Source organism: Pinus tabuliformis, chromosome 2_1 (genome assembly GCF_031772625.1).
Source record: "Pinus tabuliformis cultivar Carrire ecotype Pingquan chromosome 2_1, CPIR1, whole genome shotgun sequence".
NCBI classification, from domain to species: domain Eukaryota; kingdom Viridiplantae; phylum Streptophyta; class Pinopsida; order Pinales; family Pinaceae; genus Pinus; species Pinus tabuliformis.
Genome location: NC_142299.1, coordinates 831,832,789 through 831,860,514, shown reverse-complemented (window position 1 = coordinate 831,860,514; position 27,726 = coordinate 831,832,789).

Sequence of the window (27,726 nt, the reverse complement as noted above, 5' to 3'; positions counted from 1 at the left end):
TTGTCATGCCATATCTTCCTCTGAAGCTGAACTACCTTTGTGTGGAGAAGGGTCTACAATCTTTGTTCATCCAATCCATTGAGATGGAGTAACCTTTCCTTCTGTGCATGGCTGAGGTCTAGGTCCAGCTGAGCTGCCATCCTTAGTGTATTGAATTCAAATTCTATTGACAGCAAATCCTTCTTCCCATAGACTAGTTCATTGGGTGTGAACCATATAGTGGTCTTCCATGTTGTGTTGTAGGCTTAGGTGGCCTCAATTAATCTGTCCGCCCAGTATTTTTTGTTGCTGCTCACTACCTTGGTCAGAATTCCTTCCAAAGCTCTATTAGTGACTTCCACCTACCCATTGGATTGTGGATGGTAAGGGGAGGAAGTCTTGTGCTTGATTTTATGATGTATGAGTAGGTCTTCAATCAACTTGGAAGTGAACTAACTGCCTTGATCTATGACCAATTCTCTTGGATACCTGAACTTGTAGAATATGTTTTCTCTCAAAAACTCAACTACTTTTTCCTCTGTTGCTGCTTTGATTGCTTTTGTTTCTACCCACTTTGTCAGGTAATTGGTGCAATAATGATGTATTGTTTCTATCTTGAAGGAGGGTTGATAGGACCCACAAGGTCCATGCCCACTTCTCAAATGGCTCAAAGGTCACTTGAGGTTGCATGGGCATCTCATCCTTTGGAGTAGGTTTCACATCCTTTGACACTGATCGCACTAGCTAGTGTATCTCCTCACATCTTGATGAAGAGTGGGCCAATAGGAGCCTTCTTGTAATATTTTGAAGGTAGTTCTCTTTGCTGCAAAATGACCTCCACAAGGCCCTTCATGATAGGTCAGGAGAATGTCAAAGACTTCCTCCTCCCTAACACATCTTTTCAAGATCTGATATGGGCCAATGGTCAAGAGAATGTCTAAGACTTCCTCCTCCCTGACACATCTTCTCAAGATCTGATCTGGGCCAATTTTGAAGAGATTACCCCCAATCCAGGTGAAAGGGGTGTTTTTTTTTACTACCTTTCTCTTCTCTTTTGATGACAGGTGTGGTGGAAACTGTGTTGAAACCATGGAAAATTTTAAGGGTGAATGTTCTCCCTTTGGGGGAATTAAGGGGTGTTAAATTTTTAGTGGGCGAATATTTTGTATCATAGTACATTTTTACAATTCACCTCAAATAGCCCACCCTATTTTAAGGGAGAGGGTAAAAAAGGTAAATTTAGCCCTTGAAATTAGGAGTTACAACCTTCCATTCACCCTAATTTTCAAGAATAGGTTTTATTTAAGTGAATCCTTTGGGCCAAATACCATATTTATAAAAGAGGTATGGTAAATTAATAAAAATATAAATAAATGAGAGGTATGGTATAAATAAAACATTTTTTATATTTACTCCATAAGTCACCTTATATACATGCAAGGGTGTAAACAAATAAAAATATAAATAAACTAGACGTATGGTAAATAAATAAAACATCTTTTTATATTTAGTCCATAACCCTCTTTCTATTTATGAAGGCTCAAAAAAGAGGTTTTATTTAAGTGAATCCTATGGGCCAAATACCATATTTGTAAAAGAGGCATGGTAAATTAATAAAAATATAAATAAACGAGAGGTATGGTAAACAAATAAAACATTTTTTTATATTTACTCCATAAGTCACCTTATATTTAAAGACACTCAAAAAAAGTACTATATTTAGGTGAAACCTATGGGCAAAATACTATGGGCCAAATACCATGGGCTAGATTATTATTAATACCATGCAAAAAAACATTATTAACCCTAATATTAGTATTAATAAAAATAAAAATGGCACATGGTATTGACCCATGGTATTCACGTGGAATGTAGCCTATTTAAATGGGGGGAGAATTAAACCAGCATAGATCCATCTTTACACTGGATCTACTAAGCCCTGAGAGGTATCAAATATCGTGATATGCAAACTAGCATAGAGTGAAAAAATATTTGATCCCTCTTGGGGCTTGGTGGATCAAGATTAAAAATGGATGTTGTAATTTAATGTATGTTAAACATTTTAACTTGGTTAAAATAAAAAATAAAATAAAAATCAATTATTAATTTTATTAATTTTTCTAAATTACTAATAGTAATTTTTAAGCTCCAGGTTTATGATAACCCATGGTATTGACCCATGGGAATACCATGGTATTCATGTGAGCATAGACTATTTAAACGGGAAATTCTATCATCTTAGATCCATCTTAATTCTGGGTCTACCAAGTGCTTAGAGGGATAAATACATTTCATCCCCCTAAGAGTGATAGATGTGGAGTTAAGATGGATATAGGTTGGTTTTTATGATAATAAAGATATTAAATAGACTTAGGAAATTATACTGTAAAAACATCTTAAGGTGAATGGTTAAAGCTACATTTAGTCACTTCAAAAAATTTAGTAAAAAATACCAATTTCTCCATTAATATTGGTTTTTAACTTTTTCTGATTTAACAAAAAAAAATTCAAAACAATGAAACCTTATCACTCTTTCCGCATCACCCTCGCAGAAGATTTCTCACCATTTTTCAAACATTCTCAATATGATATCTTCATGAAAAAGTTTAGGTACTGATGTTGGATTAGTTGTTTGAAAAATAAGCTGGTTTGTACAACCTTTCATCTTCTGTGCTATTCTTAGTTTGTCCTAATGATGTGTAGGGGTTGGAGTCACTACACCATATTTTCCCAAAAGGTGGAGATTGTTCACCAAAAAGGAAATTAATCTACATGTTACAACGCTGTTAAAAAATGTGAGACCTATGAGGGTAGTTGTCATGCGGAAAGAGTCGATAATGCGGACAAAACCGACCTCCCTAGAAGCAAAGGCTTTCTAGTGACAAACAAGACAAATAAACACTACCTTTCTCTAAACATGCATTTAGAATACAAGTAATCAGGTGATTTTAACATACCTTTAGTCCAACGCTTTGTAGTAGTCCAGTCTCGCCGATCCGGATGAGCTCCTCCTTCTCTTCGAAACCTGCATTCGCTAACAAGCCAAAAGATTAAATAGCACCTGATAAACTCATAAAATAATACATATCCATCATACAGACCAAGGAGTATATGAAACAAAACATGAATAACAATCTGTTGAGAAAAATGAGTTCATTTGTATTAAGTGGAAACAAAAGAAACCATTACAACCTGAGCCTTGGTGTTGTGCAGGTCCCTCCTAGGGTCCAGCAAGAATTTTCCTTTACTTTGATCAGCTCACCCACTTCCAAATAAGGCTAGGAAAGGATGGGAATCTCTCCTCTCAAGCTCTATAAGGGAGTCCTAATTCCAGCAGCATCTACCCTTAGGAATGTTCAGCTTTCAACCTCTCCTCTTTCTGGCCCAATGCCTATATTTATAGTGCTCTAGAGGAAGTTATTCAGGTCCACCATCAATGGGATAAGCCCCTCTTTGGATGGGATAGCTCCCCTCTTGATGGGATAAGTTCCTCTTTGGTAGGGATACATGAACCTTCTAGAGGCGCTTCATACACGTTAAACAAACTTCTAGAATGCTCTAGAAATGACCACAAGTAACTTTTTGGAGTGAAACTTGCGCCTTTTGACCTTTACAGGAGTACGCACCCATTGCTTTACAAACAGAGCGTACAAGTACGCAGGTATTGTGAACTTGGGGTGCGTACACGCAGGTAAGGCTAAGAGAAACTGTGTACCCAGAGATATATAGATTTTTAATGACTTTCTCTCTTTTTTGGAGTTTGACATGGAGAGCAGAGGTATGAGGCTTGCCAAGGAGGATAGTATGACAGTTGATGGAGCCATACTAACTGCAAATAGTCATGGTGACATTTTTTAGTGTAACAGATTGCCCCCTAAAGTGCGAAGCCTGTAGTAGATTAGGGTTTCATATAATCTAGGAAGGGTGAAGTACTTTATCATTTCAAGGATTATCTTGTGGAGAGCTCGGTCGGAACCTGCAAGTATTCAACACAAAATACATATATAAGATCATATCATCGCTGAGGTAGGCATTCCCATACTCAGATTGAAAACTTTAACTAATTGACTATCAACTGCTCTGATACAGGAATGATTTTGTAGTACATCATAATCATAGACTTTTGTAGACACAGTATGGTCGCAGCCATCTATTTATGATTAGTCTACTGTATAATGAATACAAAACTCCTCGCAGCCTCGATGGTGGAAACTAGATCCAGGGTCTTCATTTCTACTTCCCGAATTAGTACGATTCTATCCATGCGAATAAATGAGTTGATGTCGAACATGGTAGAAACCACTTGATTACCAGTCAATGATGTAAACTGTTAACAAGTGTGAGAGAGACCACCAGTGATGTCAATGGTTCTCAAAGTACCCAGTACAATCCATGAGATGCGAATGAATGGGTTGATGTCGAACACGTCACGGAATCCTTCGATCGAAAGTCAATGATGTAAACTGTCGTCGAAGGCGAAAAACCTGCCATTAATGCATGCAGACTTCAAGGTACTGACGATTTCTAAGTCATCTTTCTAGATAATGTGCTGATGTCGATAGAAAGCGACCCGTTGCAGGCAAGCCCACAACACTAAATCATAGTTCAAGTTGAAGAAATGTTGCTGTAAGGACTGACTTAGGGATGGTCAAAATGGATGACAAGTATTTTGCATATGAATGGTTTATTTGCAAAAACCTCTTGAACACATAACGACACGACAGATGGCTTGGCGACGATTGACCCAAAGTTAATACCTAGAAACGGTTGAAGACTTTTAAAGCGGTTTAATCAACTTTAAGACAGAGGATTTCCCAACCCAGGTGAATGAAAAGTGTCGTGTTCAAGAGTGGTAATAAGGTTTTTCTGTGACAAAAGATAACAAATAGGCTCATTCTTCCCTTTTTTCCCCCACCATTTCTGGCAAGTACCTCTTTATTTTTTACAAGCTCGAGGAGGATAACATATGCTTGATTATAAGCTCATCCTTCGGATGAGTCCAACTTAGTTTTGATTCGAACCCTAAGAAGGAGTGGTCCGTTCCTGTTTGTAATCGAACAGGTCCTTTACTGTGAAATTTTAACGAGTCCAGTATAGGAGAAACTCGGCGTTTTTCAATTTTAGAGAGTCTGAAAAAACTAAAGAAGACTCCAAGTTGAACTTTTTCGTAAAGTTGTGTCTCCCAAGCCCGAAAAAGTATAAAATAATACCTGAGAGAACCGCTTGATCTTTCGATCAAGGAGTACTTTCATAGTTAGTGTCTTTGACCTGAAAAGTAAAAAGCGATCAAGGACACGTCATTTTATTTCCAATATCGAATTTGAAACGACAAAAATCAGGCAATCTTTTCATGTTTTTACAGTCAGAAAAGGGCTATAAGAGGACCGTCTTCTAATTCCATTTTAACGAGTGTAAAAGAAACGCTCAGCAATCTTTTCATGTTTTAGGAGTTAGAAAAGGGCTTAAAAGAGAACTCCAAGGTTTCACTTTTTCGTAAGTTTTAATGAGTTCAAAAAATGATAAAAATATACTCATATGGCCGACTTTCAATTTAATTTACGAGCAGGAAAAGACGGAAAGAACTCGGCATTTTCATTTGTTTTACGAGAATGAAAGATAGAAAAATAATCTCAGGATTTTCATGAGTTTAACGAGTCTTGAAAATAACTGAAATTGACTCGAGATAGGTTTCATTTTTACAAAAGCTTGAAACAGAGAAAAACTATGCTTCAAAGTAGTTTCATTTTTACACAAGCTTGAAACAGAGATAAAACTGTGCTTGATGCCCCCTAAGCGTAACTGCTAGAGCGCATGCCCCCCAGCTTCATTTCATTCAACTAAGTACAAGCTGGATGGAATGAAGGTTCATGTACGAGATCATTTGAAAGACTCGACCTAAAACTGTAAGAAAATTATGCAAAACACTGAAATAACTAACCTAAATATACAACTTAACATTTATGAGATCTAGTCAAACTCTCGACTCAAGTAGAGGAGGATTTGTTTCATTTTTTAACGAGCTTGACACAGGAAAAGAACTATGCTCGGATTCGGTTTCATGTTTACGCAAGCTTGAAACGAAAAACTATGCTTGTTATAAGTTCGCATGCCCCCAGCATAATGACGCAAATCAAGGTACATGCCCCCCAAGCTTCATTGCATTCAATGAGGTGGATGGAATGAAGCTTTACTTTCAAGATCTTGGAAAGACTTGTGGGAGTTGTTTCATTTGTTAGTGAGGTTGACACAAGAAAAGAACTATCCTCAAAACCTTTGTTTCATTTTTTAAACGAGCTTGATACAAGATAAGGAACTATGCTCATAACTACTCTCTACAATCTACCTAACAAAAAACTCTACTCTAAAAACCTTGATTCATTTTTAAACGAGCTTGACACAAGACAAGGAACTATGCTCTAAAATCCTTGATTCATTTTTTAACGAGCTTGACACAAGACAAGGAACTATGCTCATAACTACTTTCTACAATCTACCTACATATCCTAAAATCTACCTGATTCATTTTTTAATGAGGTTGACTCAGTAAAAGAACTATCCCCATGCTAGCCTGTTTCATTTTTTAACGAGGTTGATACAGGAAAAAACTATCCTCGTAGCAGCCTGTTTCATTTTTTAACAAGGTTGATACAGGAAAAAACTATCCTCGTAGCAGCCTGTTTCATTTTTTAACGAGGTTGATACAGGAAAAAACTATCCTCGCACACACTGATTCATTTTTTAACGAGGTTGACACAGTAAAAGGAACTTTCCTCATACACACACTGATTCATTTTTTAACGAGGTTGACACAGTAAAAGGAACTTTCCTCACACACACTGATTCATTGTTTAACGAGGTTGACACAGTAAAAGGAACTTTCCTCGTACTCACTGATTCATTTTTTAACGAGGTCGACACAGTAAAAGGAACTTTCCTCGTGGCAGCCTATTTCATTTTTTAACGAGGTTGATACAGGAAAAAACTATCCTCGCAGACACTGATTCATTTTTTAACGAGGTTGACACAGTAAAAGGAACTTTCCTCGTGGCAGCCTATTTCATTTTTTAACGAGGTTGATACAGGAAAAAACTATCCTCGCAGACACTATTTTGACAGGGTACGCAGGAAACCTATTTACACAGGTGCGTGTACGCTCTGTGCATAAAGCCGCTGTGCGTACAGGCACGCACTGTGCTCAACTTAGAGGCTGCGTACCTCTAGCAAAACTAAGAAAAAGTAAAATCTAATTTAACCCTAAGCTAAGCCACCCAAACACACAGTCAGACAACCAAAAACCAGAAAGAAAAAGACTTTTCTCAGATCAAAGTTTCAGACAAAGGAAAAATCATTCACATCAATGGATTCCCCAGTGGAATCGCCATTTTGTCATGCGGAAAGAGTCGATAATGCGGACAAAACCGACCTCCCTAGAAGCAAAGGCTTTCTAGTGACAAACAAGACAAATAAACACTACCTTTCTCTAAACATGCATTTAGAATACAAGTAATCAGGTGATTTTAACATACCTTTAGTCCAACGCTTTGTAGTAGTCTAGTCTCGCCGATCCGGATGAGCTCCTCCTTCTCTTCGAAACCTGCATTCACTAACAAGCCAAAAGATTAAATAGCACCTGATAAACTCATAAAATAATACATATCCATCATACAGACCAAGGAGTATATGAAACAAATCATGAATAACAATCTGTTGAGAAAAATGAGTTCATTTGTATTAAGTGGAAACAAAAGAAACCATTACAACCTAAGCCTTGGTGTTGTGCAGGTCCCTCCTAGGGTCCAGCAAGAGTTTTCCTTTACTTTTATCAGCTCACCCACTTCCAAATAAGGCTAGGAAAGGATGGGAATCTCTCCTCTCAAGCTCTATAAGGGAGTCCTAATTCCAGCAACATCTGCCCTTAGGAATGTTTAGCTTTCAATCTCTCCTCCTTCTAGCCCAATGCCTGTATTTATAGTGCTCTAGAGGAAGTTATTCAGGTCCACCATCAATGGGATAAGCCCCTCTTTGGATGGGATAGCTCCCCTCTTGATGGGATAAGTTCCTCTTTGGTAGGGATACATGAACCATCTGGAGGCGCTTCATACACATCAAACAAACTTCTAGAATGCTCTAGAAATGACCACAAGTAACTTTTTGGAGTGAAACTTGCGCCTTTTGACCTTTACAGGAGTACGCACCCATTGCTTTACAGACAGAGCATACAAGTACGCAGGTATTGTGAACTTGGTGTGCGTACACGCAGGTAAGGCTAAGAGAAACTGCGTACCCAGAGATATATAGATTTTTAATGACTTTCTCTCTTTTTTGGAGTTTGACATGGAGAGCAGAGGTATGAGGCTTGCCAAGGAGGATAGTATGACAGTTGAGCGACCCGTTGCAGGCAAGCCCACAACACAAAATCATAGTTCAAGTTGAAGAAATGTTGATGTAAGGACTGACTTAGGGATGGTCAAAATGGATGACAAGTATTTTGCATATGAATGGTTTATTTGCAGAGACCTCTTGAACACATAACAACACGACAGATGGCTTGGCGACAATTGACCCAAAGTTAATACCCAGAAACGGTTGAAGACTTTCAAAGCGGTTTAATCAACTTTAAGACAAAGGATTTCCCAACCCAGGTGAATGAAAAGTGTCATGTTCAAGAGTGGTAATAAGGTTTTTCTGTGACAAAAGATAACAAATAGGCTCATTCTTCCCTTTTTTCCCCCACCATTTCTGGAAAGTACCTATTTATTTTTTACAAGCTTGAGGAGGATAACATATGCTTGATTATAAGCTCATCCTTCGGATGAGTCCAACTTAGTTTTGATTCGAACCCTAAGAAGGAGTGGTCCGTTCCTGTTTGTAATCGAACAGGTCCTTTACTATGAAATTTTAACGAGTCCAGTATAGGAGAAACTCGGCGTTTTCCAATTTTAGAGAGTCTGAAAAAACTAAAGAAGACTCCAAGTTGAACTTTTTCGTAAAGTTGTGTCTCCCAAGCCCGAAAAAGTATAAAATAATACCTGAGAGAACCGCTTGATCTTTCGATCAAGGAGGTTGACACAGTAAAAGGAACTTTCCTCGTGGCAGCCTATTTCATTTTTTAACGAGGTTGATACAAGAAAAAACTATCCTCGCAACATTGATCATGGCTTCCAACTGGAAGAAAGACATGTCAATGGACACACCTTGATCATGGCTTCCAAGAGGTCTTCATCAGAAGGAAGAATACTTCTTGGGAAGGAACACATGTCAAGGGAATCAAAAGGGATAAGAACATCGTGTTCAAGAAATCCCATAGAGTTTTCCATGTCAATTACCGAATCGAAATCAAAGGAAGATGAGCAAACAGTGAGAGGCTCACTTACATCGGTAACTAAAAACATGGGACCAGTTGCCACATAATTAACCCATGGCAGGGTAGATACCACTTTAGAATCAGGAACATTTAGGGGTGTCATATTATTGGTAGTTGAAACAAGACTAGGGAACGAAAGCTGGTCTACAGTCACAATACTGCCATTGTGAGGGAAAGACATCACACGAAAGAGTGTCGATACGACAGCTTTCATTGCATAAACATAGTCTCGCCCAAGGAGTAAATTGAAATCCAAGGGACCTCGAACTACCATAAGATCAATACAGACAGTTTTACCTTCCAAGGTAATAGAAAACTTAGGAAGGATCCCTAAAGGTTCACTAATGGTTCTGTTAAAAGCTTTCAGATTCTGCGTAATAGGCGCAAGCTGAGGGGAACCCAAAGCTTTCCAAACAGTTGAGGATAAAATACTAACAGAAGCACCTTCATCTACCTGAGTACGATGTATGTCCCTACCACAAGCCTTGACAATGATTTGGAAAGGGATGGAGGAAGGAAGACGAGGTTCTGTCAGTCTATTCCAATCAAAGGAAAAGACCTCAGTACTTGGAGGGGGTTCTGTAGAAACAGGTGAAATGCCCCCCGGCATAGAAGAATTTGATGTAACAAGAAGAACCTGAGCGGTATGAAGTTCACTCTCTAAAGGGAAAGTGGGATCGACCGAATGTGAAATTGAATCGACCACTTGATCAACTAATTGATCATCAACCTGAGTGACATGAGTTTCACTCTCGAATGGAAGAGTGTGATTGACTGTACTTGAGATTAGATCAATCACTCCGTTAGTTGACGGTAGGTTGGGAGAAAGTTTACGGTAACCAGTTGGAAATTCTTGCTGTGGAACAGTAAGGTTTTCCAACAATTTTGAGGCTTCATCCATGTGAGGGCAAATGTGAGTTTGATGACTCCCTTTGCATAACTTACAAGGAAACCTAACTTTACCCTTTTTCCCAGGAACCTGACTATCACTGGTTGATGGATCAATGGAAAGTTGATGAGATTTTTCTGACCATACTTCCAAGACCTTTGGAATACCAGGACAATTGACAGGAAGTGGTCACCCTTACAAAGCCTGCAAGGGTATTTTGGTTTACGATGCATGTCAGAGTTTTCCTCAACACAACTAACACTTACAGTTGTGGTTGGTTGGTTGACTTCTTTCTTATATTGCTTCTTCTTCTTCTTCTTCTTCTTCCCTTTCTTCTTCTTCTTAGCCTCCTGGTTACTAGCATCAAGGCTTTTACCAGGCGAAGAGGAAGAAATGGAGGAAGAAAAATTAGGCAAAGAAGGTAAAGGGTCAACAGAAGGTTGGTGATGTTGAGATGGTGAACTCTGTTGAGGTGAAGCATCTGGTTGAGTTGGAACAATTGGAGTAATTTGGGCCAACGAAGTTGAAAATAACCATATCGGTAAACCTATTGTAAATCCAGGTAATGACAAAGTAGCCATATAAGGAGGACCAACATTTCCAAAGTAAGGAAAAATACTAGGATTCTCGTTAGGAGGAGTTCCTAGGTTGGTAAATTCCGGAACACTTGCCATTATATTCAACTTCAGTGAATTTTATTAACAATTTAAAACTAAAATTAACAATTCACAATTCACACCTAACAATTAAAATTCACAATTCACACCTATGGTCTCTAAAAGTAAAAACAAACAAATTAACACGCGCTATCAAATCTAGGAGTCAAACCATACACAAACAGTAACCTTCCGGACCGAAAACACTAGTTGGGGATGAAATCCAACATCGCAGAATTCAGTACAGAAGTGGCGGGTGGAACAGTTACCCCGGCAACCTGCTTAATGAATAGACTGGACCAAGTTCCTCCACTTTAACCGTCTCGAGTGAAGTGAACCCCCCAGAAAATCCAAGTGAGTCTAGTCGACGTCTGCTCCAGGTACAGTGGGATCTTCCCTCCACCGTCACCTTGGGTAGAACCCTAAAGATAATGGTCACTAAGGTCACCAACAGCAACAAATACACCTGGGGGAATAGTCTACGACCCGATAGCACGCAAGGGCAGAGTAACAAGCTCAATCCCCTTGCCGGCTCCTTGACAATAATCCAAGGTTTACCGACAAGTGACCCCAGGCTCCTCGACAATAATCCGAGGTTTACTGTTTGTAGTACGTGCGTATCTGGCGTCTTTCCCAATGAAGGAGGATTGATCCCCTCACTGGTTCGGACACGGTCTCGTGCTTCTCCTTTAAGAGGAGCTTTCCCAGAGTACAAATGAAACAATTGGATTTATCCTACCACAAGATGAGCTACTTGTTTGGTTTTACTGTCTTGGAGAGTTAATTACTCTCCTAATCCAAGACACTAGCCTGATCTATATTGGTGTTTCAGAGCCCTAGAAATGTAAAAATTACTAGATGAATTTTAATTAAGCGCTGTGTTATTAAGGCTGTTATTACTCAAATGGGTAAATGGATATGAAACCAATGGTGTTATGACCCGACTCAACTGAATGCAATCGAATATGATAATGTGATCTTTTCAATTTGATGAATCCTAACTAAAGTAAGGAGATAATTTCCATTCACTTCCAACAATGCAAAAAATTGATCACTAAGAGAAAATATAACAAATTCTCTAATGCACTAATTTTATCAAGAAAAACTAATGCAAATCAATTCCAAACCATTTTTTTATTTTTATTTTTGTGTAAATTCAAATCAAAGAAAACTGATCTAAATCTACGATTGATTTTTCAGAATGTAAACTATGCAATTGTAATCTATGCACAATTCACTTGAAAAGTATGCAAATGTAATCTATGCACATTTTTCATTAATTTTCTGAAAATGAGAATTCTAATTATGCAAATGTGATCTATGCAAGAGAATTCTCAAACACAAGATGATTCTAATGTAATCTAAGAACCAATCAAGTGCAAGTCGAGAAAATTGGGTGAGAGTTCCAAAGATCAAAAAATAAAAACACTCAAAGGCAATTAACACTCATACACAATTTAGCAAAAACACAAGCAAAAAGATGCAAAATTGTGAAAAGACTGAGAGAAACCTCCAAGTAATGACCAAAGGAAAAAAAATCAAGAATTTCTCAAAAAAGAGACTCAAAACACCCAATTGATAAAAGCTGAGAGCAAGAATGCCAATGAAACAAGCTTAGGTGAAGATTTATGGCAGATAACCAGTGGATCTGGGCAGCAAAAACAAATTAAAAACAAAATCTAAGAGGCAAAAAGGAAAAAATTGAAATTTTCTCAATTTTGATAGGGTACGTAGGCAACCTGTTTACACAGGTGCGTGTACGCTCTGTGCACAAAGCCGCAGTGCGTACAGGTACGCACTGTGCTCAACTCAGAGGCTGCGTACCTCTAGCAAAACTAAGAAAAAGTAAAATCTAATTTAACCCTAAGCTAAGCCACCCAAACACACAGTCAGACAACCAAAAACTAGAAAGAAAAATACTTTTCTCAGATCAAAGTTTCAGACAAAGGAAAAATCATTCACATCAATGGATTCCCCAGTGGAGTCGCCATTTTGTCATGCGGAAAGAGTCGATAATGCGGACAAAACCGACCTCCCTAGAAGCAAAGGCTTTCTAGTGACAAACAAGACAAATAAACACAATCTTTCTCTAAACATTCATTTAGAATACAAGTAATCAGGTGATTTTAACATACCTTTAGTCCAACGCTTTGTAGTAGTCCAGTCTCGCCGATCCGGATGAGCTCCTCCTTCTCTTCGAAACCTGCATTCACTAACAAGCCAAAAGATTAAATAGCACCTGATAAACTCATAAAATAATACATATCCATCATACAGACCAAGGAGTATATGAAACAAATCATGAATAACAATCTGTTGAGAAAAATGAGTTCATTTGTATTAAGTGGAAACAAAAGAAACCATTACAACCTGAGCCTTGGTGTTGTGTAGGTCCCTCCTAGGGTCCAGCAAGAGTTTTCCTTTACTTTGATCAGCTCACCCACTTCCAAATAAGGCTAGGAAAGGATGGGAATCTTTCCTCTCAAGCTCTATAAGGGAGTCCTAATTCCAGCAGCATCTACCCTTAGGAATGTTCAGCTTTCAACCTCTCCTCCTTCTGGCCCAATGCCTGTATTTATAGTGCTCTAGAGGAAGTTATTCAGGTTCACCATCAATGGGATAAGCCCCTCTTTGGATGGGATAGCTCCCCTCTTGATGGGATAAGTTCCTCTTTGGTAGGGATACATGAACCATCTGGAGGCGCTTCATACACATCAAACAAACTTCTAGAATGCTCTAGAAATGACCACAAGTAACTTTTTGGAGTGAAACTTGCGCCTTTTGACCTTTACAGGAGTACGCACCCATTGCTTTACAGACAGAGCGTACAAGTACGCAGGTATTGTGAACTTGGGGTGCGTACACCCAGGTAAGGCTAAGAGAAACTGCGTACCCAGAGATATATAGATTTTTAATGACTTTCTCTCTTTTTTGGAGTTTGACATGGAGAGCAGAGGTATGAGGCTTGCCAAGGAGGATAGTATGACAGTTGATGGAGCCATACTAACTGCAAATAGTCATGGTGACGTTTTTTAGTGTAACAGTAGTGAATTATGCTAATAAGCAATTTAGATTGGGAGAGACGTAATTAAATTTTATTATATAATTGAAGATTTCCAATTAAAATAATAATAAATCTACATTTATATATTTATATATTGATTGGAAGGATTCTCACAATGGTCACTTCTTTCAATTAGATCCCCTTCAAGCCCTTGGGATACCTAATACTCTCTTATATAATATAGTTGGGGCTTCCTACTTGTTGGCATGTTGGGGTAAACAAACTTGATGTGTTTTTTTTATCTCGCAATTGGACTCTATGGAATAAGAAAGAAATTTGATAACTTGAAAAAAGTGGTAGCTTGACAAAAGTTGTAGAGAAAAGATTAATCTCTCCTACCTTGACAGAACTCATTGTCAATATCAACACCTACAAGAACTTTGTTGTGGAATATTATCAAAACTAATAGAAGGATATGAAAGAGTGTATTGTAAGAACCTTGACAAACACGACAACTGAAACTTGGAACATTGTTTGTAGGAAGAGAAAATTATGTTTCTTTTTCCAAACATATATGTTAGTATATTACAGTTTAATTAATATGTTTTCTTATTATCATATATGGTTTCATACTTTAACAAAACATTCGCCAAGACTTAACAATGTTTTATTATTCAGTAAAATATTTGCCAAGATCTTACAAGATTTTATAATTCAGTAAAAGATTCTCCATCACTATACAAGATAATATAATCTGGTGAGAGATTCGCCAAAAAAATTATATATACATATTATATTATTGATAAAATCACCTCCCATTTTTCCTATGTATCATGGGGATTAGCCAATTTATTATAGATATAAATTTAGGGTGGTTCTTAAAATTTTCCCTGGCTGAAACCAAGTAGTTTGCTATATCAGTAAACCATGGAGAGAGCACTGAAATAGCAAACATATGTTCATTTGGCATTTGGTCATCCACCATTCCTTCTTCACCTGCAGGCAAATTTACTCTAGACAAAAAGTCAGCAACAACATTTTCTTTACGAGGCTTATCAATAATGGTTAGATCAAACTGCTGCAGTAAAAGAAACCATCTAATAATGTGAGCATTTACATTTGGTTTGTTCATCAAATATCTAATTGCAGCATGATCAGTGTGCATGAAGGTTTGATAGCTTGTAATATAATGTCTGAATTTGTTTAAGGAATGCACAACAGCTAGGAGTTCCTTCTCAGTCACTGTGTAATTTAACTCTACCTTTGACAAATTTTTGCTTATAAAGTATATGGCATAAGGCAAATTTTCATCAATTTGTCCTAAGGCTACTCCTATTGCTTTTTTCGAGGCATCTGTGTGAATGTGAAAGGGTAGGGCCTAGTTTGGGCCTCTGAGAATTGGGGCAGTTACTAACTTGCTCTTCAAGGTATCTAGGGCTTCTTGATAGTTTTCAGACCATATGAACTCAACATCTTTGCCTAAAAGGCCAAACAAAGGAGAGGCTAGCTTACTGAAATCTTTAATGAATCTTCAGTAATATCCAGCTAAGCCTAGGAAACTTCTGACATCTCTCACCTTTTGAGGAGGTGGGACCCTTTGGATGATGGCAATATTGTTGGGGTCCACCTGCAGTCCTTGTTGAGATATTGCATGACCTAACACGGTCCCTTCAGTCATCAAAAATTCAGATTTTTCCGGACTGAGGGATAGGTTCATCTCCATACACTTGTCTATAACTTTTCCAAGGTTAGATAAAGCCTCCTAAAAGTCAGAACCATAAGGAGTAAAATCATCCATATATATTTCCACTGCATCATGAACCAGTTCAGAAAATATACTCAATACCCCTCTTTGGAAAGTGGTTGGAGAATTGCACAAACCAAAAGGAAGGACCCGGTATGCAAAGGTACCCCAAGGGAAAGTGAATGTGGTCTTATCTTGGTCTTCTGGACATATTTGAATCTGATTATACCCACTAAACCCATCTAGGAAGGAGAAAAACTTTTTCCTCGCCAGGCCATCTAACACTTGATCTGTGAACGGTAAAGGAAAATGGTCCTTTTTAGTGGCTTTTTTCAATTCTCGATATTCGAAACAAATTCTCCACTTGCCATTTTTCTTTGGCACTAGCACCAAAGGAGAGACCCATTCACTGTCAGAGATGGGGTAGATGAATCCTGCATCAAGCAATTTTTGCAATTATTCCTTAACAATGTCTTTAAGTGCTGGATTTATCTTCCTTTGAGGTTGCCTGATTGGTTTGCAATCTTCCTTAGCGTATATATGATGAGTACATACTAAAGGGTTCACTCCCTTCATCTCCTTATAACTCCAGGCGAAGGCATCTAAATGCTTTCTCAATAAGATGCACAACTCCTTCTCCTGGGAAGTGGATAGGGACAGATTGATTTTCAAGGTTCTTTCTAGGTCGAACTCTATATTCTTAACACAAAGAGAGGTCGGGTTGGCCACACAAATATCATTTGAGGGGTTGTTTTTGGTTTCTCTCACTATGTCCTCTAAGGGTAATACACTGGGAGGTGATTTCTGACTCAAATTTTCACTCATATCATTCGCATCTTGCTGTTTTAACCCTGTGATAGTTTCCAATGCACAAAGTAGTGCAGAACAGACCTCATCCTCATCCTCCTCCTCCAACTAGAGAGGTATAGCAAGTTCTAGCAAGGGTTGGGTAGGAGGGTATAGGATTAACTGCTTAGACATATGCCCATTCTTTATGGTCATGTTCCCAGCTCGAAAGCTAATGTAGGCATCGACAGTACCCAACCAGGGTCTTCCCAGGATGAGAGGATACCCAGTGAGCTTTCCCTTCAGCTGGAGAACTAAGAAATCAGTAGGGTTCTCCCAAGAATCAATGGATACCATCACATCTTCCACAATCCCTTCATGGGTCATGGTGGAGCGGTCTGCTTGCTGTAGTACTGTCGTGGTCTTCCTCAAGGAGCCCTGGAGGTTAAGTTTGAGCATTGTGTCCTTTGTCATCACATTAATGGCAGCTCCCAGATCAATCAAAGTATGTGGGATCATGGTTCCATTGATGTGGACATCAGCTACTGGGCTTCTAGGGTCCAGATATTTTGGACAGAGAACCTGCCCCAATATCAGGTCGGATAGTTGTCCTACGACATTGATGGTTGGGGCATCTCTCTTGCACCTTACTGGATGCCTAAAGCACTTCTCTTTGATCAACCTATTGTAGATAGGCACATATTTTATGGCTTGGAGAAGTGGTATCTTCGAACATAATTGTTTTAATTCTCCTAGGAGTTCAATTTCTTCTGGGATAGGCTATGTTGTCCCGAACAGTCTCTCAGGAAAGGGTGGAATTGCTTTCGGTTCACTTTCCTCTTTATCTTCCTCAACCTCCCTAGGTGGAGGCTGACTATCTGGGAGAACTTTCCCAGATTGCAAGTTAATCTCTTGAATCTCCACAACATAAGTTGGGCATGATGGTTCCCCACTATACACTTGCTGAGCTTATCTATTGTTCGCGTTCGGGTTCAGCTAGGCAGACATTTGGGGTTGCCTTGGTGGAGTAGAAGGTAATGGTTGTGGTTGAGCAGGTGGTGGAGGCAAAAGAGTGGGAGGAGAGTTGTACTGGGGCCTCCACACCTGATGAGATGCTTTCCATTGAGGTTGCGGCTGAACATAGGATTGAAATGAATGAGCAGCTGGTTGGGCATGATATTGAGATGGGAAGGACTAAGGAGGAGGCATGGACCAGGAAGGATGAGCAGGAGGGCCCCAAGAAGGTATGGAAGTGATTTGGTTGGGGTTGTAGTATGCCTGAGATGTCCCTTTCATCCCCTGCTGGTATGGTCTAGGTCCATGCGGTCTCCTTTGGTTCATGAAATAGAGTGGTTCAGTGGCTCCTTCAGCCCCTTGGTATACAACTTTAAGTCCGGGCAAGGAAGGGCACTTATATGTAGAATGATCTTCTTCACAGACTGAACAAACTTCTATAGAGTTCAATGGACATTCGTTCCTAGGATGCCTCCTAGTGCATCTAGGACAAAAGATGGCCAAAGCCCTCTCTACTTCCTCTTGTTTTCTTTTGATATGCAAGGTATCCATTTGCATGGCAAGAGTCTGCAGCATCTCACTTTTGAAGTCTTCCAACATGTTTCCAATTTCACCTTTAATGGATGAATTGGAAGAGGAGGTATTGGCTATGGGTTGACTCCCCCTACCTTTCTTTCTTGCTGCTCTAGAATGGTTTCTAAAAATAGTCTTTATGTCCTCATAAGATAGTTGGTAGATGTCTCCCCCAGCTAGCAAATGGAGGGTGTCTAGAAGGTCTTCCGAAATTCCCCTGAGCAGGACCAACTTCAGAGATTCAGGGTCAAGTGTACACCTGGCGCTTTTGTAGCTAAGCTAGAACCTCTCTTCATAATCTTCCAAGGATTCATCACTTCCCATGGTCATCCGAAACGTTTCTTCTTTGGTATCTTTTGACCTATAGTAGTCTCGATACTTGTCATTAAAGGCTTGTTGCATCTAAGCCCAAGTTGTGATGGTATTGCCAAGTAACCCCATGAACCAGCGCAATGCTACATCCTTAACAATAGAAGGGAATAGCTTCAACTTTTGCTCATCTTCTGCATAGTCATAGGTTCGACAGATGACAGCAAACTCAAACAAGAATGTGTCAAGATCTTCTGTAGTTAAACCATGGAAGTGAGGTAGGGCCGAAGGTCTTATATTCTTCATTTTTGGTGTCCCCATTGGTCTCCATAATGGGAAAGGTACCCACTATTCTCTCTCCATATCCCCTAGAATTTCTATTTTTAGCCATTGGCTCAGGAGGGATGTTTTCTTCTTCTTCTTCCCCTAGAGGTTCTTCAAATATGTTTAGTTGTTCACCTAAAGGTTCATCTTGATCACTGCTACTGAAGAAGAGAGAAGGTTCATTGTGTGAGGTAGTGGGGGTGTTGGGAAAGAATTTTCCTGAATTATCTCTATTCCTACGAGGCATGAAAGGAAATATTTTTGGTTGGTTTTTGTTTTTTTTCACATTGATTGTACCAGAAAAACTGAAATGGATTGAACAAAACAAATTGCAACTAACTGAAATGAAATTTTCAGAATTGAAAAGGAAAGCAAGGAAATATAGAAGCTAAAAGAAATGACTATTCTACTTTTGCTAAAAAAAAACTATTTAGCATAATGTTGCGATAGAAAATAGAAGAAAGCAGTAATCACAAAATACTCTGATGCTTCCCCGAAAATGGCGCCAAAAAGCTGGTGAGCACCAGCATTGTAGCAATAATGTTGCAACTTCTGGGCTGCCTACTTTACTCTTATCAACCTGGTAGTTCGTAACAAACTTGGAAGCGACAGTGTTGTAAGCACAAGTACTAGTTCTTACTGCAGGTTGTCACTTGGTCAGTTAGCACAAGATCACTAGGAGCTAAAGCCAACTTCTATGGATTTTAGAAGAAGCTCTATATGTGATGAAAGAAAGGAAAGCTTACTCTACAAAGGCTATTCTAATTGCAGGAAGGAAAAAGACTGAAATGTAAAGTAAACCTAGCAAATCCTACTTAACCAACTAATCCTACTTTTGTAGAAAGCACTATGAAAACCATGAAATGAATTCCATTACCTACTCAAGGAAGTAAAAAACATCTACTCATGCTATTTCTAGAAGTAAATGAGCAAAAAACATCTTTTTGGATTTTTATGTATTTTTATGTGAAATTGATAGGCATGCATTTTATTGTGTGTGAAGGTGGAAGTGAATAGCTGGTGTTGAAGGGTGACTTTGGCCTTTTTTGGGATGTAGGATGGTGTGGATGGGTCCTAGGAGGTCTCGAGTGGCCTTCTGGAGGCTTTTTCCACACTCGGCCTTCAAAAGAAAGCCTACAGGAAAATCTACATGAGGACACAGGGGATTTACAGGAGGTCTACAAGAGGATGCCAAGAGTAGTTTTGAAGGTTTTCAGGGTGTGAGAATGGGTTGAAAAGGTAGGTGAAGGTTGGGATGATGTGTTAGGGTGCCTAGGGTCCACCAAGAATCACTAGGAGAGGGAAAGATGATTGGGATAGAGGAAGAAGTCCTATGGAAAAATGCAGAAAACTAAGGAAGATTTGAGGTGAACTTTGGGAGACCTGTAGGCAATGGATCAAAGAGAGAATGTGACGACTGATAGGCTGACCTACTATGAGGAGAGACCTGCTGCAAAAGAACTAACATTCATGCAATAAGATCAGGCAAGCAAGGAAGTGAGTACATCTAAAAAAAACAGAATTTTGCATCAAACTAGTCTAAACTATGATCCATGGAAGTGAATGCCAGGCAATGCTACAAGAAAAGAAAGCATGGAAGAAGAATTATTGAAAATACAGAAATGAGCATGGTGGAAGAGATCTAAAGCAAATCATTAACCTTCTAACACACTTGCAAACATTAGAAATCCTATGGAGAAGGAAAATTTGTGTTTTTGGGGCAGCAAGAGGGTTTTTCCCTCAATTCATAGTCCCAAAGGGAGGAAAGGAGGCCAAGGCATTATTGCTAGCATTTTTAATCTTCTTTCTATCACTTCTTAACCTTCTATAGAAAACACAAATGAAAGCAAACTACTAAACCATTAAAAACAACCTATTCTTAACAAAGAAAGAAATTCATCTAAAAGCAACTAATCCATAAACTGAAACAAAGCATATAAATACAAACAAATAGGAGCTTGGCTACTTTGATTGGGCCCTAACCCAAGAGCTTTAGCCCTCTGAGGTAACTCATTGCTAGCTCAAAAAGGATCTCATGTTTATTATCAAAACCGTAATATGATTACATGAAACTGTCCTCAAAAGTAAGCTCGAAGTTGAGTGGAGTTTTACAATAGCAAAAGTACAACAAAAAACTGACCCTAGTGAGGCCCTATGCCTCTCTACTTATACAACTAAATCTCCCAACAGCTTCCTTAAAATCAGGGAGGCTTGGCTCCTGAAACTCGAGATAAACATCAGTTATCCTCCACTTGCTCGACTGCCTCCTAGTGCATTGATTTGGTTGTTTGTACTCCAAGCTGCATGAATGGAAATTCAAAGTGGGGAGTAATAAATGAGGGGGATTTCCTCCTATAAATACTCTCCTTTGTCCATTTCGAATTATTGCTGCCAATTTTCCATTGAATCTTTGACTTTGTCTTCAAAATTCAATAAAAATCTGCATTAACCACATATTAGACCACATGGCATCATAACTAACTCAACTCACTCCATAAGCATAAATATAATCAAAAAACATGCAATAAGCTAAGAGAATGGTTGATTTAACTATGTTAGGAGGCAAAATGAGCCCATATAATTACCCATTTATGGGGCTCATCAGCAAGATAAACATCAATGTTTTTAACTTGATGTTTTCCTGGAATAATGAGAGTCAACATAAGGTGCTAATTTTTAACACTCATCCATGGGGGAATATTGTATACAATTAATCTAACTAGCAAAACACTATAATTTTAGCTCATGAAAGAGAATGAGCACACTCCATTAATTGCCAGACCAAACCTAAAACTGCATGGTCCATGTTTGAATTTTGTTGCCTGTTTTTCCTCTGTGTGTTTCAATGCTTTAGAGTCAGCTGATGTTCGCATGAATCCATCTTTACTCCTATGCTTTCCATGCCATTCCATCAATTGTGCAAGTGAATTGCAATGAAACATTCATTGAAGTCTAGGTGTAATTGAAATGTGACATAAAACCTTCTTTAGAACTGTAGGACCTTGTACATTTGTATAATATCTCTCATCTTTGCATAGAAGGCATTCTACCTTGTCTTGGTATTCATATTTGTATAAAATTTAATCATTTTTACATGAATGAATTTTCTTATATTCAATCACCAACTCAACCAACAACTGATGTGCCTCTCTGCAAGTTGTTGGCAACACATTCTCTTTAGGAAGTATTTTAGTTTTAACTGCCCTGTAAGATTTCCAAAGATTAAATCAATTGAATGTTTGACTTATGATGAACATGTTGGATACATCAATATATATTATTAATATTCATATACAATATATGGTCTTAAAATATCCTTAAAGAAATATAAGTGAAGTTGATGAATTCTTGCAAATTACATAGGCCAATTGACAATGCATTGTAAAAAATAGATTTCAACTCACTTCAATATGGTTGTGATTATTTTTTCTAACCAACCAAATAGTGACTTGATTTCTAATAATATGAATGTGCATTTTAGCTTTGAGGTTCTATTTGCACCCGATTTGAACATGGGTGTCTTTGTTTCCTGCTTAATGGAGTTTTTTAGCAAGTTGTTATCATCAACATTACATTGGTGGTAATTACCATTATTGTCATCATTATTGTCAACCATATGATCATTATTGTCACCATTGTTTCTGTCACCAAAGAAACCCATAAGAATTTCATTCAATCCTTCTTCATGCACTTCATTTTCACTGTCATGATTATCATCATTAAGGCTACTAGGTAGCATAATGCAATCATCAGTGTATGTGAATCTCATTACTTGTTCAAATTTCTCAGGTGGTAGAGTTCTCTTTAAACATTCTCTTTTCGCCCTGGTATGGTTTAAAGGATGGTTTGAATCATCCTGTCCAAATCTTAATAGCCCATTTGGATCAGCTCGAGTATTAGTAGTCATTCTTTCATCATCATCTTCTACCTATCGACAAATGCAACCACTATTTAATGTTTGGCAAGAACTTGATAAATCATAAAGGTATCAAGTTCAAAGAAATATAATATCTCTTAACAAATCCCATCCCATGCACTATAGTATTGACCACCTCTTCTTCAGTGAAATTATTTTTTGTGTCTAAAGTATCCATTTTCATATCCTCTTCCACCCACTGTGTTCTTCGTGATTTAGCAATTTTAGGGCCACACCCACGTACATATCTTTGTTTTCTTTTGCTAGTTGAACGTTTAGGTTGTGCACTTGTTCCAATCTCCATATGAAATATCAACAACATGCATTAATTTATTTCAATATTGGATAATATGCTATAAATTCTAATAATAATATGGAAAAGGATGGACGTATCACATAATTCTTCCTAAATTAAGTAAAATTTTGATAATTTCATGATGTCCTGCGACAACTGTTGTATCCTTATTTAATATGACACGATTTGTTTCCATGGCCTCGTCTTTCCCCTATAATACATAACATAGTCAATGATGTTTATTACACCAATTATATCATTTCAACCAATATGCTATCCAACACAAAACCTCACTTTACTCATATATTTGACATATCAATATCATATTTTAGATTTGAAAAAATAACAACATATTTTATATAACTTTATCTCATCTATGTTGTAGCATTTTTGAATTCATAAACACCATCCTCCTTTGGTTGAGGTTGATTTTTCTTCTTACCTTTATTGTATCTACAGATTTTGTATCTGATTTTATGGCCACCCACTTTCCTCTCGTTGATTTAGTAGGTCTACATCTTACATGTCCTCTGCCCATGGCTTCCTTTAGATCTCATAATACACAACAATGGAGTTAGTCACATAACATTTATGCACTGCGATGTTGCTCCATCCAATTTTCTAAATGCACAATCGATTTAAGCTCAGCTGGTTTTCACTGCACCTTTCTAACTAAAATGCCCCTATTTTCAATATATACCATTTTTGTTAATTTCTACTCCCAATATGGTGACATGACACAACTCTTATAAATCTTAGATGAGGATTATGAAAACTAATGGAATACTTTTTATTTTTTTCATATTTTCATTTAAATTAATTCAAACCCTTCATCCATAATTTTAAATCACCAAATATCTATATTTTTGTATATTTAAAAAAAATCCTTTGACCCTATATGTTATAGAATATACTATTTTCAAATTTTCATTTTTAAGTCTTCTAAATGAACTTTATATATAATATAATAATTAGCATAAGTTCACTTGTGAATGAGATATATTTGCAGTTCCATCATCCACCCTATAAAGGACTAAAGAGTGAGTTGCAGGATCAAAAATGTTTGTGTCACAAGTATACATAATTACTAAGCAACACAAATTTTAAAGGTGAAAATGTGTGTATATTACTATAACTATTGGATTGTTATATTATGAGTCATTGGCTATTAAAATAAAATTATAAGGTTTGAAATCACACCAAATCCATTAGTGGGCTAGAAAAATATGGCATAAAACACCCTTCATTGCAGGGTCAAAACACTATTTATAGGGTTTTACACCAACCAACATTTCATCTTATCCCATGTGCCTGTGCAGATTTCACATCCAATATTGGTATTCAATTAAATTTCATATAAAGTGACAATAACTTGGAGGCCTCCCACATCAACATTGCAAAGTGCAAAGATGACAATGAATACAAATTAGACCAAATCGAAAAAAAAAAAAAAAAACCTTAAAAATCTATAATTGGCACAGACAATGGTTAAATATATTGTGTATCCTGACTATTCAACCAAAACAATGTAATAAATTCACCATATTTCCATTCTAATACTTACCAATATCAAATCGAGGGAGCTTTGATGTTTTATGCGGAGTTGGAGCAACCATGGTTGGAGCAATGCGCTGAGGTTATGAAAGCAAATAACAAATCGATTGGATATATGTTGATTGTGGGAAGATATATTTATGGACCTCTCCTCCCTTGTTGTGGATTTAAATAAAAAAAATTGATTTGTGGGTCTGATTTGGACTCTAGTAGTCATGAAATCAATTTGTGCATCTCATTCACCCCCTACTAGAGATAAAACTCAAACCCCTATCCATCCATTTTTCACTATTGTTGATTAAAACAGTTAGAGGGAAGGAAGCAAAATATAGGGAGAAAATAGAAGGGATTTTCCATATTGTGGAGGAAAGAAAATCACCCAAAGATGCCAAACAATGCCGAGGACCAAAGGGAAATGAGCAAAGGGATCTGATTCTAGAGAGAATGAGGTATTTCATAGTCAATTTATAGATTTTCACATGTTTCCATTTCTTGTTTGAATTATATTTTTTAGTTTTTAGTTTCAAAATTATAAAAGCTTAAATTAGGGTTTATTTGTTTATTTCTAATTTTAAAATACAAAATTTATTGTACATATATAAGGACATGACAATGAGAAACTGAAAGAGGCAATGACTTCTATATTGGGGGTAGAATTAGTGAAAAAAATAGAAGGTATGGACTTCTACATGCTTGCTAAATATGTTGAATAATGTACTAAAGCCACTGAAGTAGACCAACCAAAGCAACCTTCTCAAAGGGAATCAATGGATTCCCCATCAACTCCTAAATCGAGAAAAATATCTACGAAAAAATCAATCACAATAACATATAAGAATGTGGAACAATGAATAGATAAGTCCAATGTCCCACCCACTCCTCGGACACAAATTTATTCCAACACTAGTACAGGTACTTATACATATTGCAACGGTACATATGAAACTGAGGTAGAATATGATGTTGTCTCGGAGGAAATCAGAATGACAGATGTCGAGAAGGTATTCAATCGTAGGTTGAAGGAATCGTGCCTTTAATGCTTCAAATATCATTTACATCTTCCATTATCAAAGACACCCATGAACCTTCCAAAGGCAGTCATCCATGACATGCAGACTCAATCAGGGACAGGATTGTCAATAAAGCAAGTAAAAAAATAAATGACCCAAAAACTGCAAGAGATTTTGTTGCCACCAAATGAAAAAGATAAAACTACTTCCTCCAAAATGAAGGGTCAAAATAAGGCCAATTGATGTAAGCGTGAAAGCATATGATAGAGTAGATGCATAGAGGAAGTTTCACAAGGAGAGCATACAAGTATTTAAATTTGGTCATAAGATTACTTCAAATTCATTAAATAATTTTTATATTTTACTAGTGCACAATTAAATAGAATTAGTTTATGTTTTATGACAGGGCCTCAACATCCAGGGTTGCTAAATATCATACCGCACATCACAGTGGAAAAACAGGTTTAGATGCCTTATCATGCAAATTTGTAAGTATATTTAATATCTAAAATTATATTTTTTTAAATTTTGTACAAAAAAGTAAATGATTGGATATTAATTACTTTAACTTTTCCATATGCCATGTTTTGACAGGAGCAACAATATGGCCATTATCCATCACAATTGGATGTCGATATGATACAAAACAAAAAGTGGTTCAATTTTGTTATCTAGATGGAGAATAAGGTTTCATTAGTTGACTTTCAATAACTTAGTTGGATATTGTTATGTTAATATGTCAATTTACCTTTCTTGTGTTGACTTATTTATTTCTGTGTAGCTTGAGTTATTTTTTTCTCCCATCACTCATAACACCCTTATAAATCACCAACCTTTCACTATGATCAAGTCCTTAGAATCAATCTCCAATCGTGGCTTTATCGAGTCCTTTGCCAAAAACCATAGGCCAAAGGAGGGATGCAAGACCATGTAATATATAACCTATAGACAACAAAAGGGATTACATGGGATTGATTATAGATACTTAGGTTTAGAGCACATTAAATGAGATTGATTATGGACTTACGATACATGTGTTGAGGAGCATGGGATGATTTTCTTGGAAAGAAAGAAGCCTTGTGATGAAAAGAACTTGACACTTGCAACCCATTCTTAGAGAGTGCACCACCTGAGGATTGGTCTCTTGACATGTATACCTTAGAGAAAGACCACTTCACTTGGAGACCTTATCTTTTGAATTAAATTAAATTGATTATGTAATTAGTTCACTTTACCAATGTTGGCTTCCCTCACCTACTCTGTATAGAGGGAAGAGAATGTCTTTTTCTGCACAATACTCATTATTCCATCTATAATTTTCATGGAGAGTTCTTGATGCTTGTGTGATGCAATAGAGGAAGACCTAGAGTTTGTGATGTAAACCTTAGAGAAGAAATTAAGATGAATGCTAGCACCAGATATGATCTTAAGTCTTAGCACTTGTGTTAGCAATTATTTTCCATATGGTAGGATGAAGGGTGTATTGAGGTCTAAAACATTTGTTTTGTAGTGATATATATATATATAGATATAGATATAGATATATATATAATGAATTAAACATATATGTAGGGACATGACTATTAGAATAAGAGCATTTACGATGCAGGCATGTGTTGGAGTCTGTTTGAACTTTGAAGGCATGGTTTAAAAGAAAGGAATTGAAACTATATAGGACACTTCCTTTTATATTCCTATGGGGAGTATGGTTAGCACACAACTTGGTAATTTTTCAAAACATAATTCTTCCTACATCCTAGACTAAAGCACAAGTTTGTGCACTATTCTAGCTCTATCAGACATTTATTAATCCTTAAAAAACACAAGTGAAGCAGGCAATGATAGAACTATAGATGCAATGTGAACTAGTTTTTGGTGAAATTAATGAATAAATTCAACTGCCTTACTTATCTGTGATTACATCCTTTAAAATTGACGTTGTAGTATGGATAGAAGAACATAAAAAAATTCAATGTTTAAAGAATAGGGATAAACAAAATCATATGCATTAGATCTACAACAGAGAGCATGAAATGAAAGAAAATAAGATGTTGAGACTGTAGAGGTCTTCATTAAGTTTTCTTAGATAAAGGTCACATGTATCTCAACTATTCACACAACATTGATAAATATGTTAATGAAAGAAACCAATAGGTTTATTACATAGGTCTCAAAAGAAGAATAACACAAATGGAATGTTACTAAGAAACACTTATTTGGCTTCCCACTTTCAAGATTTGAAAAACAAGATGAAATGGCTTGTTGTTACAAGACTTGTTGTTACAACATCTATTATGGCATTTGTTGTT